Here is a 9,722-nt window from a genome sequence, read left to right as displayed (position 1 = left end):
TTCCTAAGGCTGTACAGGGTTGTTTGTGACAATAACTGGTAATTAGACCATTTGTACCTTCATTTTTGTTTTGTATATTTTTTTTTTCCCCCCCTCGATTTGGCATTTCTTATGTTCAGATTGCCAGTTCTAAATGTAACAAGATTTGAAAGTAAAGCTTACATCGGATATCGAATGTGTCGTCTTGTCATCCATGTACGGTTTAATGCTGCTTTCACACTGGGACGGCGCATGTTTAAACGGGAAGTTGCGGGCGCGTGTCCACTTTTTTTTTTTTTTTGAACTGCTGGCCAAAGTTCAACTTGTTCTAATAGTGTAGTGTGATGTCAAGCGCTTTTCATCCGCTGACCAATCGGATCCCTAGTTGGGAGGCGAGCAAGAAACGCGAACATGGAGGACGAAGTGTCGATGAAAAACTTGTTAGGGAACGAATATATGGGAAATCATGACTTAAATCCAGCATGTTATTTGAATCGCCAATATTACGATGTTGAAATATAAACAAAAATAACAGCTTGTCTAGCCACTTGCGTAGCGTTTAAGTAACACCCATTGCCGGTCTTTATTCCAACCGTATCACTGTGAATGAATCTAATCTACATGGAAAGTGAGAAGAGTTAAACTGGTACAACTCTCAGCCTGATTTGCAGACAAAAACCGCACATGTCGAAAGAATTCTTGAGATCGGTGGTCTCGAGACGCGACACGACGTGACGTGCTCACGTGACTGCTCCTACGACACTCGTCCGCTAACAGGACGACTGCATAGAATGGCGCAAAACTCGAACTGCAGAATGAAATGTTTGAGTTTAAGTGAGTGATCCTGTAAAATACTGGCTTGCTCATGTAAATGAAAATATTGTATATATATTTTCTTTTACCCAGTCACTAATGGCTCTGAACTCCTCCTCTTCACTGTTTAAAAGACATAACATGGCTGCTATTATACCGAGGGCTCGTGTCTGTTTATGCGATGAGCACGAGCCTGGAGCACAGTGATCAATGATGTACTGTACGCAGAAAGTCGTTTTCTTTAATCGTAGTTTTATCTATCGATAGCGAATCATTGAATGCTCTGGCACGGAGACCACATTGTTGTACAGTCCGTCATAGAATTCCACCGTGATTTCGTTCGGGTCATCTCGTACTGCGTGACAAGTAATAGGCTTGTGAAATCGCGCAGTCGAAAACCAGCCTTAGTTACTCAATCGTGGCTAGGACCGGTAAGAGCGTTGTTAAGAATTACGCTGTGCTCGTCACGTGAGCTGCTCTGGCCGGCTATTTTAAGTGTGAAAGTGTACGATTTGAAGAGGATATGGCAACACGCAGACGTTAATTACACCTGTAATAGTGTGCAAATCAGCGTCCTAATAACAATCGCTGTAGTGAGTGTGTAAGTACTGAAAACGTCAGCGCATTTGAATAAGAGCAGCAAGATGTATAGTAAACGGTACGGTAAGTACGACAGTCCTGACGAGTTATCGATGTTCTTTCAGCAGCTTCCTTTTTCTATTTCTAAAATGACATCCCGCCACTGCTGTTTGTGAAATTGAGACTTCAAATGTGTTCTGAAGTCATTTTCCGAACAGCAGTGGGAAGGAGTCCAGTCAGGGCCCTACAGGCAGAGGCGAACTCCCTGAGCTCGATGTGCAGCAGTCCGGCAAGCAGCGAAGCGCTCAGACCAAGCCAAAGGTTGCAGCTGCCTAATGAAAACAGATGAAGCAGAGATAAAGTGTTTGCCGCCATTAGGGGCTCCATTCATCACGGTTAGCCTGGGGGCTTTGGAGCACCTTGTACAGGGACTTCTCCCTCCCTACATCCTTCCATCATGCTGCAGTAGACACGCAGCCGTGGCACGAGGTCAGCCACAGACCAGCCATTATAAAACCTTTCCAAAGCAATGAGTTGTGATGAGCTGTATATGAGCTATAGGTGCTGGTTATTGTGGCTTGGGAGGATTAGGGTCCAGAATCTCTCCGTTATAGTTGATATGTAATATTTGTATTAAACGTCATTCGGTATCTCAGTGTTGCACACAGAATGTAATTTAGGACACATTGTAACTTATTGTTGTCTACATCCATGAAAAACGTTCAAAAGTTTTGGAGGCGGCCATCTTGGGTCACGGTGGATGCGGAGCTCATCCCAGGAACGCCGCGCATGAGGAGGGAATACACCCTGTACAGGGCATCAGTCCATTGCAAGTGTGACTTACGGTCAACTATAAATATTCTTTCAACAAACTTTCAATGCTGGAACGTGGGGGAGGCAGCCAGAAAACCAAAAAACTTGGAGAACCAGAATCGCTTTTTGGCTTGGTGCACTTTGGTATCGTTCCCTGCTTCCTGCAGTTTGAAGATGGAGTTATCCTGGAGGTTATTCAGATGATATAGTGTAGTTCAACTCTCAAGTTCAATCCATAAATACTGACTCACCCTGATAAGTCACAAACATGTCTGTGTAAGTACCATCGCTGTATGACAAACAAGAAGGAAGCTTTTAAAGAAGAACCATTTCTGAGATTTGACCTTGTTGTAACCTTGACCCTGTTTGTAACAATTTCAAAATCTAAGCCGTTCATCTGCTGGTCACGATGATAATTCCATATCCGTACATCCATCCATACATTTTCTATACCGCTTACTCCTTTTCAGGGTCACGGGGAACCTGGAGCCTATCCCAGGGAGCATCGGGCACAAGGCGGGGTACACCCTGGACAGGGTGCCAATGATAATTCCGTATAAATCCTACAAATATTCAACCACGAGCTCGAGATATCACACCAACGAGAATCCCGGACGGACCCACAGATATCCCAAAAACATAGTGCCTCCTCTACCTGGCTGCGGAGGCATAAAGAAATGATCTAAAAACATGTAATCGTTGATGTGGGGAACTTTTCTTTAGGGGGGACTTCGTTTCACTTCAATATTTATGGAAGGAGTCTCCAGTGTCAGTACTTTGTAACAGTAAGTTTTCTGACTGTTTGTAGCTTCTATAATGTAAGTGACATCATGAACAAATTTGTTTCACAGACATACAATGTTATCATACTGTGTATCTATATAAATGCTTAAAAAAATATACGATGTTCTTAAATAAAAAAATGTTCAATTGTAATCGTAGGCAAATTGCAGCAGGGTAAGAGGGATAAAACACTTCGGAACATGCCTGTAAAAATAAAGTTGAAACTAATCAACTTCAGCATGCTAACAGGCACTAGACTTCATCACAGCAATCCATTGTTGACTGTTTTCCTATAACAGCACGCCCCCAAGAATTTCACTCCTTACTTAAACCTCTCCTGCTGTCCGTGTGAAGTGTCTGGTGTGTGTTACAAAGCTGATGAACGAGGGCTCGCTGTCAAGCCTGCCTGCTTGGCACTCGAGGTGTCGCCTCAGGGGCTGAAGCTCTCCTCTGGGCTCTTATTCCTCTTGGACGGAGCGTCCACTTTGGAACGACACACTGTTAGTCCGACTCTAGCTTTAATGAATCCTCTCCAACCGTGCTCCGACGCATCTTAATTAACTTCAAAGCGGCACTGGAGGCCAGAATCCGCCTCGGCCCTGCGTGACCCCCGCCACTGTGGAAACGTTGATTAAGAAGTGTGTCTCCAGAGTGATCGGGTCACGCACACAGTATCTGCGTCACACTGGGCTAATTTAGTCTTACGGGCGTCCAGCTATATATATATATATATATAAAAAAATTAAATACTAAAAAAAAAAAAAATTCTTATCGCTTATTTAGGACAGTTTCTTGCTGCGAGCTGAGAGGAAGCATTTCCCCTGAGGTTTAAACCGAGGATGAGATCGTATTATCCGCCCAAACGTTGCTCCAGTGGGTCAGGGATTAATGTGTGAGGAATTGCACTGGCCATAGTGGAAACGTGTGTGTGTTTTGGAAGCGAGGCGGGCAGTTTTTCTCTGCACAACCTCAGGCAGGAGTGTGTCTGCACAGAAAGGCAGCCTCCCGACACGGGCGCGAGAGAGTCGGCAGAAGCCGATCGATAGGCTGTTGGCTTTTTTGTTTGTAGGTTCAAGCCGGCCATGGCTTTATTACAGCCAGGTTCGAGTCATCGGGGAGCTGCTGTCTCGTGTTCTGTTGCTGTTGTTTGTTTGTGTGTGTGTGTGTGTGTGTGTGTGTGTGTGTGTGTGTGTGAGAGAGAGAGAGAGAGAGAGAGAGAGAGAGAGAGAGAGGAGCTCCCTCCTGTTTGCCAAAACTGTAATCCCACCGTGACCTTGCATGACCTCGCCTCGAGAGGAAAGCTGCTTAGAGGAGTCTGTGGAAAGCCCCCCACCCCATCTCCACTCAGATGTCTCTCACTCTCTTTTTATCTCTCTTCTGTCTCTCTCCCACGTCCTTCTCCCCTCCCATCTTCCGTTCTTTCTCTCTATTCTTCATCTCGTCTTCATTGTTCTTTTTCCCCCACTCCCTCTCTTTCTCTACAGTTCTGTGCGAGAGAGCTGAGCTAAGTAAAGACAGATCAGCATTCAGCTCTACAAAGAAAGAAAAAAAAAAAAAACACACACACACAAACGCCTTCAGACCAGTCTCCAAGTGGACTGCTCGGAAGAAAGAGAAAAAAAAAATTCTCTGGAACCGATTACGGCTGGAGAGAACACCACATGATCTTCGTCTTTGATGGAGACTTCACAGTATACGTGAAGACAGATGAGGCTGAAGCGCCATCGGCAATGAGAAGGAAGCAGAAATAAGGCAATCAGTGAGATGTAATGATGGTGCTGCTGCTTCTTCAGTAATTGGCACCAAAGCGGCATCGGAGTAAGATTACTAATCCGCAATTCAACGGCGTGGATCGCCAATTGGGTTTCCGAAAGGACGTGTGGTGACACGTATTTCTTACCCCAGCTGACCTGACAGAACTCCCCCTGGCCTGCCCCCAATGGCGCAATCTCTCAGCAAATAAGACCCAGACTGTACCACACGGACGCTCAGTAGGGGGCTTGACAATCTGGAGGTGCGACGGGGGTTTCAAAGAGGAAGAGGGATTACCCACAAGTCCCTGGGGGCTGGCCTGTCCAGACAAGGGTGGCACACAAGGAGGGTCCTTTGTCTACTCAGTGCCACACAATTATCCATCATGAATGGAAGCAATTCAGTGTCGTATTACTTATTGCCCTGCACTTTGAATTAGGGTGAGACTTTTAAAAGTATCAGCTGCATCCCAAGGTCTACTTAGGCGTCCCAAAGTCTGTAGTCTAGACACGCAGTTCTCCGGAGCACTCTTTTATGTACCCATTCATAATAAGGTGGCTGTGTGGCTCTAGATCACCCCTACATCTGTAGAGCTGACATTGAGCAAATTGGGATAAAATACTACTGTAACACACTTACCTTACGGTTACACTTACCTTGATATGAAGCTAGCTAGATAATTATAATATCTACGTTTTGATGTACCTGTATTTGCACACTTTCATGGAAAACCTATATGGAGTTTAAATGTAATTTTGCTTTCTACCATTATCTTATCTGAAAAGAACTTCTGGAATGTAGGCTGCATTTCTTTACCGTATTTGACAGATCCCTGAAAATGGTTCAGTCTAGCTCTCAGGACAGATCTGTTATGCATGGTGAGCGGTTTCGCAGAGCCGTTTTAAACTTATTACATTAACATTTCAGTCTTCGAAGAAGAAAAATGATTCAAGTGTTCATTAGGAATGAACAACCGCCGACTACGCAAACAGCTTTTGTTTGGAACGCTCTCTGATAGGGAAACACACTGTTCTGGGGTTTTATATATAGACCCATTAAGGTTTCTGGATTCGAAGAGACAGTTTTCTAGATTTAAACTTTTTTTCTGCAAATCTAAGAGGCAACATAAAAATGTTTCCTGTTGTATATCCAGGATAAACGCCATGTGTTCACACATCACTGACCTGGGCCTGGGTCTTAACTGAATCGGTCCACACAGAACTGTAAGCATTGAGCTTGAGAGCGTACACATACGTGTGTCGGTCTGAATCAAATTCACTCGTTTTGGCAAAATGGAAGTTTGGTCTTTTTTTTTTTTTGGTCTACAACCCCTGCCACAAATTATGGAATCGTCACACTTAAAGGGTGCTCACCTGGCCTTTTTTACTTCGTAGCAAATAAACAAATCACAGATATGACACAAAACTATTTTTTGCTTAATAGCTGAACATTCTGGCTTCGTGAAACATACCTCAAACAAACTGCTTTAATTAACGACACAATTAGTGCTTTGTTGTTTATAACGGCCTGAATTCTTTGAGGCACGGACTTCACTGATGAAAAACAATATTCCCCGTCGAGCTGGTTCCAACTTTCTCGAATTCACTGGGATTGAGATCCGGACTGTTTGCTGGCCAGGTCATGGAGTTGATCTGCCTTTCCTGAAGAAAAGCTTTAAGACTCTTTGCTCTGTGGTAAGATGCATTAATCATCCTGAAAAATGACTTCATCATTAAAAAACTATTTATTATCGATGGAATGAGAAAAAGTGTCCAAAATTTCAGTGTACACCTGGGCATTGACTGTTGAGGTCTCCCCTGGTCCTTTACCTGACAGGAAAACCCATATCATGAATGAGTGGGGAAATTCGATTGTTTTCTTCAGACAGTCATCTTTATATGTTTCATTAGAACGGCACCAGACAAAAGTTCCAGCCTCGTCTCCTTGGCCAGTGCAGAATCGTGATTCATCACTGAATATCTCTTTCATCCGATCATCCACACTCCGTGACTGCTTCTCTTTAGCTCACTGTGACCTTGTTTTCTTCTGTTTAGGTCTAAGTGCTGGTTTTTGTGTGGCTTTTCTATACGTAAATCCCATTTCATTCAGCTGATATCTCACAGCTCTGTCACAAGCACTGACTCCCGTTTCCTCCCATTTGTTTTTTGTTGTGCATTTTCTATTTTCAAGGCGCATCACTGAGTTTTCTATCCTGACGCTTTGACGTTTTCCTTTTATAACCTTCCCATTTTGTTTATACTCGCACCAAATTATAGACGCAGCTGAGTGGGAACAACCTGGGAACATCTTTTGCCAGACTCCGTGTCAGATTTCCTTCTTGAAGGACATTTATAATGCTTTCCTTTGTTCCAATTGACAACTCTTGTTGGGGCGATGTTTCCTTTCAAAAAGTCCAAGGTAAAGGTCTGTAAGCACTCTCTGTAAACTGCAGACTAATTGTACATTAGTCAATTAGTACAATAGTCACAGCTGTTTTAGACTTGTGCTGGTATTTGTTTTAGAAATGCAAATTACAAGCCGATTGCATCATTTTTTCCTCTACTCAATCTGGAAAAAAAAATATGCCATTAATTAAAACAATTTCATTTACTTGTTTGAGGTATATTTCACAAAGTCTACCTAAAGATAGCTAAAACCTTGCTAGCTAAAAGAGTTCACCGATGTTAACGCCAGGTGTGAGCAGGGCCAGAGTGAAGGTCACGCTTTGATGACGTATTGAAACAGACATGAGCCTAATCAATTCAGTTTGTGATCAGATATCGACTGTCAAAATATCTGCAATTCTCCCGAGAGGCGTAACAGAAAAGCATCTGGATCACAAGTTAGAATTCTGACAATCCCAAAGCCATCCGTGTCCGGGTTCAAGAAAACAAAATTGGCCTTGGGTGGAAGGGATGGCATTACTCGCTTCCCGTTGTCAATCACAGTGGCACTAGACAGTCAAGAGCATCTGCGAGCTCATATATGCAGAAGAGGGCGGATGGTGCGTTCCTCAGTGTGTTACGCTGCCCTGTGATGCACCATGAGCAGCAGATCAAAAAGATGCAGTTGGCTTGCTTGACATGTCTCAGGGGAAGCAAATGTTAGCTTTCACTTTCTCCGGTTGGTAGCTTGACAAAGGAGTGCTGGCTGGTGGGAGGGAATTGGCCAAGACCAAAAATAACTAGAAAACAGGATGAATTAATCAATAAACAAACGTTCATGATGTTCCTGCACTGCAGTTCAAATCGTTAAATGTAAATTTTCTTTCTTTTCACTTTTAGAGGTAATCATATATATATATATATATATATATATATATATATATATATATATATATATATAAATTCTAGGACCTTACTTGTGAATAAAAGATACATTTCAGGAAATATATATATAATAAATATTTATTACAAAATGTCGATTTCACCGTGTGCCGGATTTTCCAGACGACCACACAAACACAGTCACAAAAAGCAGAAAGGGCCTTGCAGATCAAAAGCAAAACCAAAGCACCAGAACTTTCCAAACCATTTCAGTGATGTGTACTGATGTGGAAACGGGCCGATTGAGTCAGCACGGTTGAACCTGAGGTAATGTTTTCTTTGAGCGACACTCCACCACTCAAACAAAATAAGTATTCATATGAACTTTTAAAACAGGAAAGTGTGGGGACTGGTATTAATATTGTCATCATTTTTTTTAAACATGGACAGTCTAGTAAACTCTCTTGAATGACAATTTATGTAATTGGACATCTTACCTCAAGTGAAAAGTAAATAAATAATAGAGACAGGGTTCAAACTTCTCGGCTTCGGTGAAGCTCTTACCCATCAGACGCTGAGCTACAGTGTGTGTCTGGATTGGATTCTGCCTCATTTTGAGTCGCTCGAGATCAATCTGCCAAACAAATGAAGGAAAACTGAAGTAACTACCATAGATGTGAATGTAGTGTTAAATAAAATCCAAAGAAAGCTTCTTATTACGTTTATGTCAATCAACCATTTCAGTTTAATTGCTGTCTTTAATCAATTATCACACTACCATTTGGTTATTTGACTTCTAATTAAGACACTCCGAGCCAAATCGTTAATTCATATATTACAAGGCAACGGGTCGAATAAATTAAAGTCGGAACAGATCTAAATAAATTTCTTTCTCCAAATCAGGCCGTGATCTACAAATACTTTACGTTTACGCTGCGTTTAAATCGCCTGATAATTCCAGGCGTGAGATTGTTCATTCCCAACGCACGACCACTCAATCACACGGCTAATACACTAGCATACATTATGACATCAAATGAAAATGTCACCCATGCATTAATCATGGAGACAGGCCACTCGTGTACACGGGCAAGTATACACACTCTTGGCTCAAAGAGCGACACCTGGCTTAATTCTACAGTGCCAAGAGCCGTGCGAGTGTGTGTCTGGCCGTTGTTACAGTTGCCCACTGCTGCTGCTGAGCCGTGCCCATCTGCCAATTGGGCCACGTTCTCACAGCTTGTCCAGCATGAGCCCAAACGGAATGGAGCAGCAGTGGCCTGGCACCGCGCCCGGCCATGTCCAAACACCGTTCTGCCAACTCACACGCTGGCCTCGCTCCGTGCCTGCAGAGGCATCCTACATCAGCAGCCCACACACACACACACATACATACACTCACACCTATCAAAAGAGCAGAAAGACAGTGTTGTGTTGAATCTGGAAAGATGTTAATGTGATAACACTGATACGGAATCAGATTATCAGCGCTAGTCCTGCAGACTCAAACTCCAGCAGCCAGTTAAATTCGATCATAGCCTAGTAAGAACCACAATTACCACAACATACAAGTTTATTATCCATCAATCTATCCAGTTTCTGTACCGCTATCTGAGCCTATCCTAGGGAACTCGAGGCACAAGGCGGGGGACCCTGTCCAGCCCATCGCAGGGCACAATCCCGCACCCATTAATGCATTACAGACAATTTAGTGATGAGAATCAGCCTACAGCGCAT

The sequence above is a fragment of the Ictalurus furcatus genome, chromosome 3 (genome assembly GCF_023375685.1).
Source record: "Ictalurus furcatus strain D&B chromosome 3, Billie_1.0, whole genome shotgun sequence".
NCBI lineage: Eukaryota > Metazoa > Chordata > Actinopteri > Siluriformes > Ictaluridae > Ictalurus > Ictalurus furcatus.
This window is presented reverse-complemented; position numbering follows the sequence as displayed.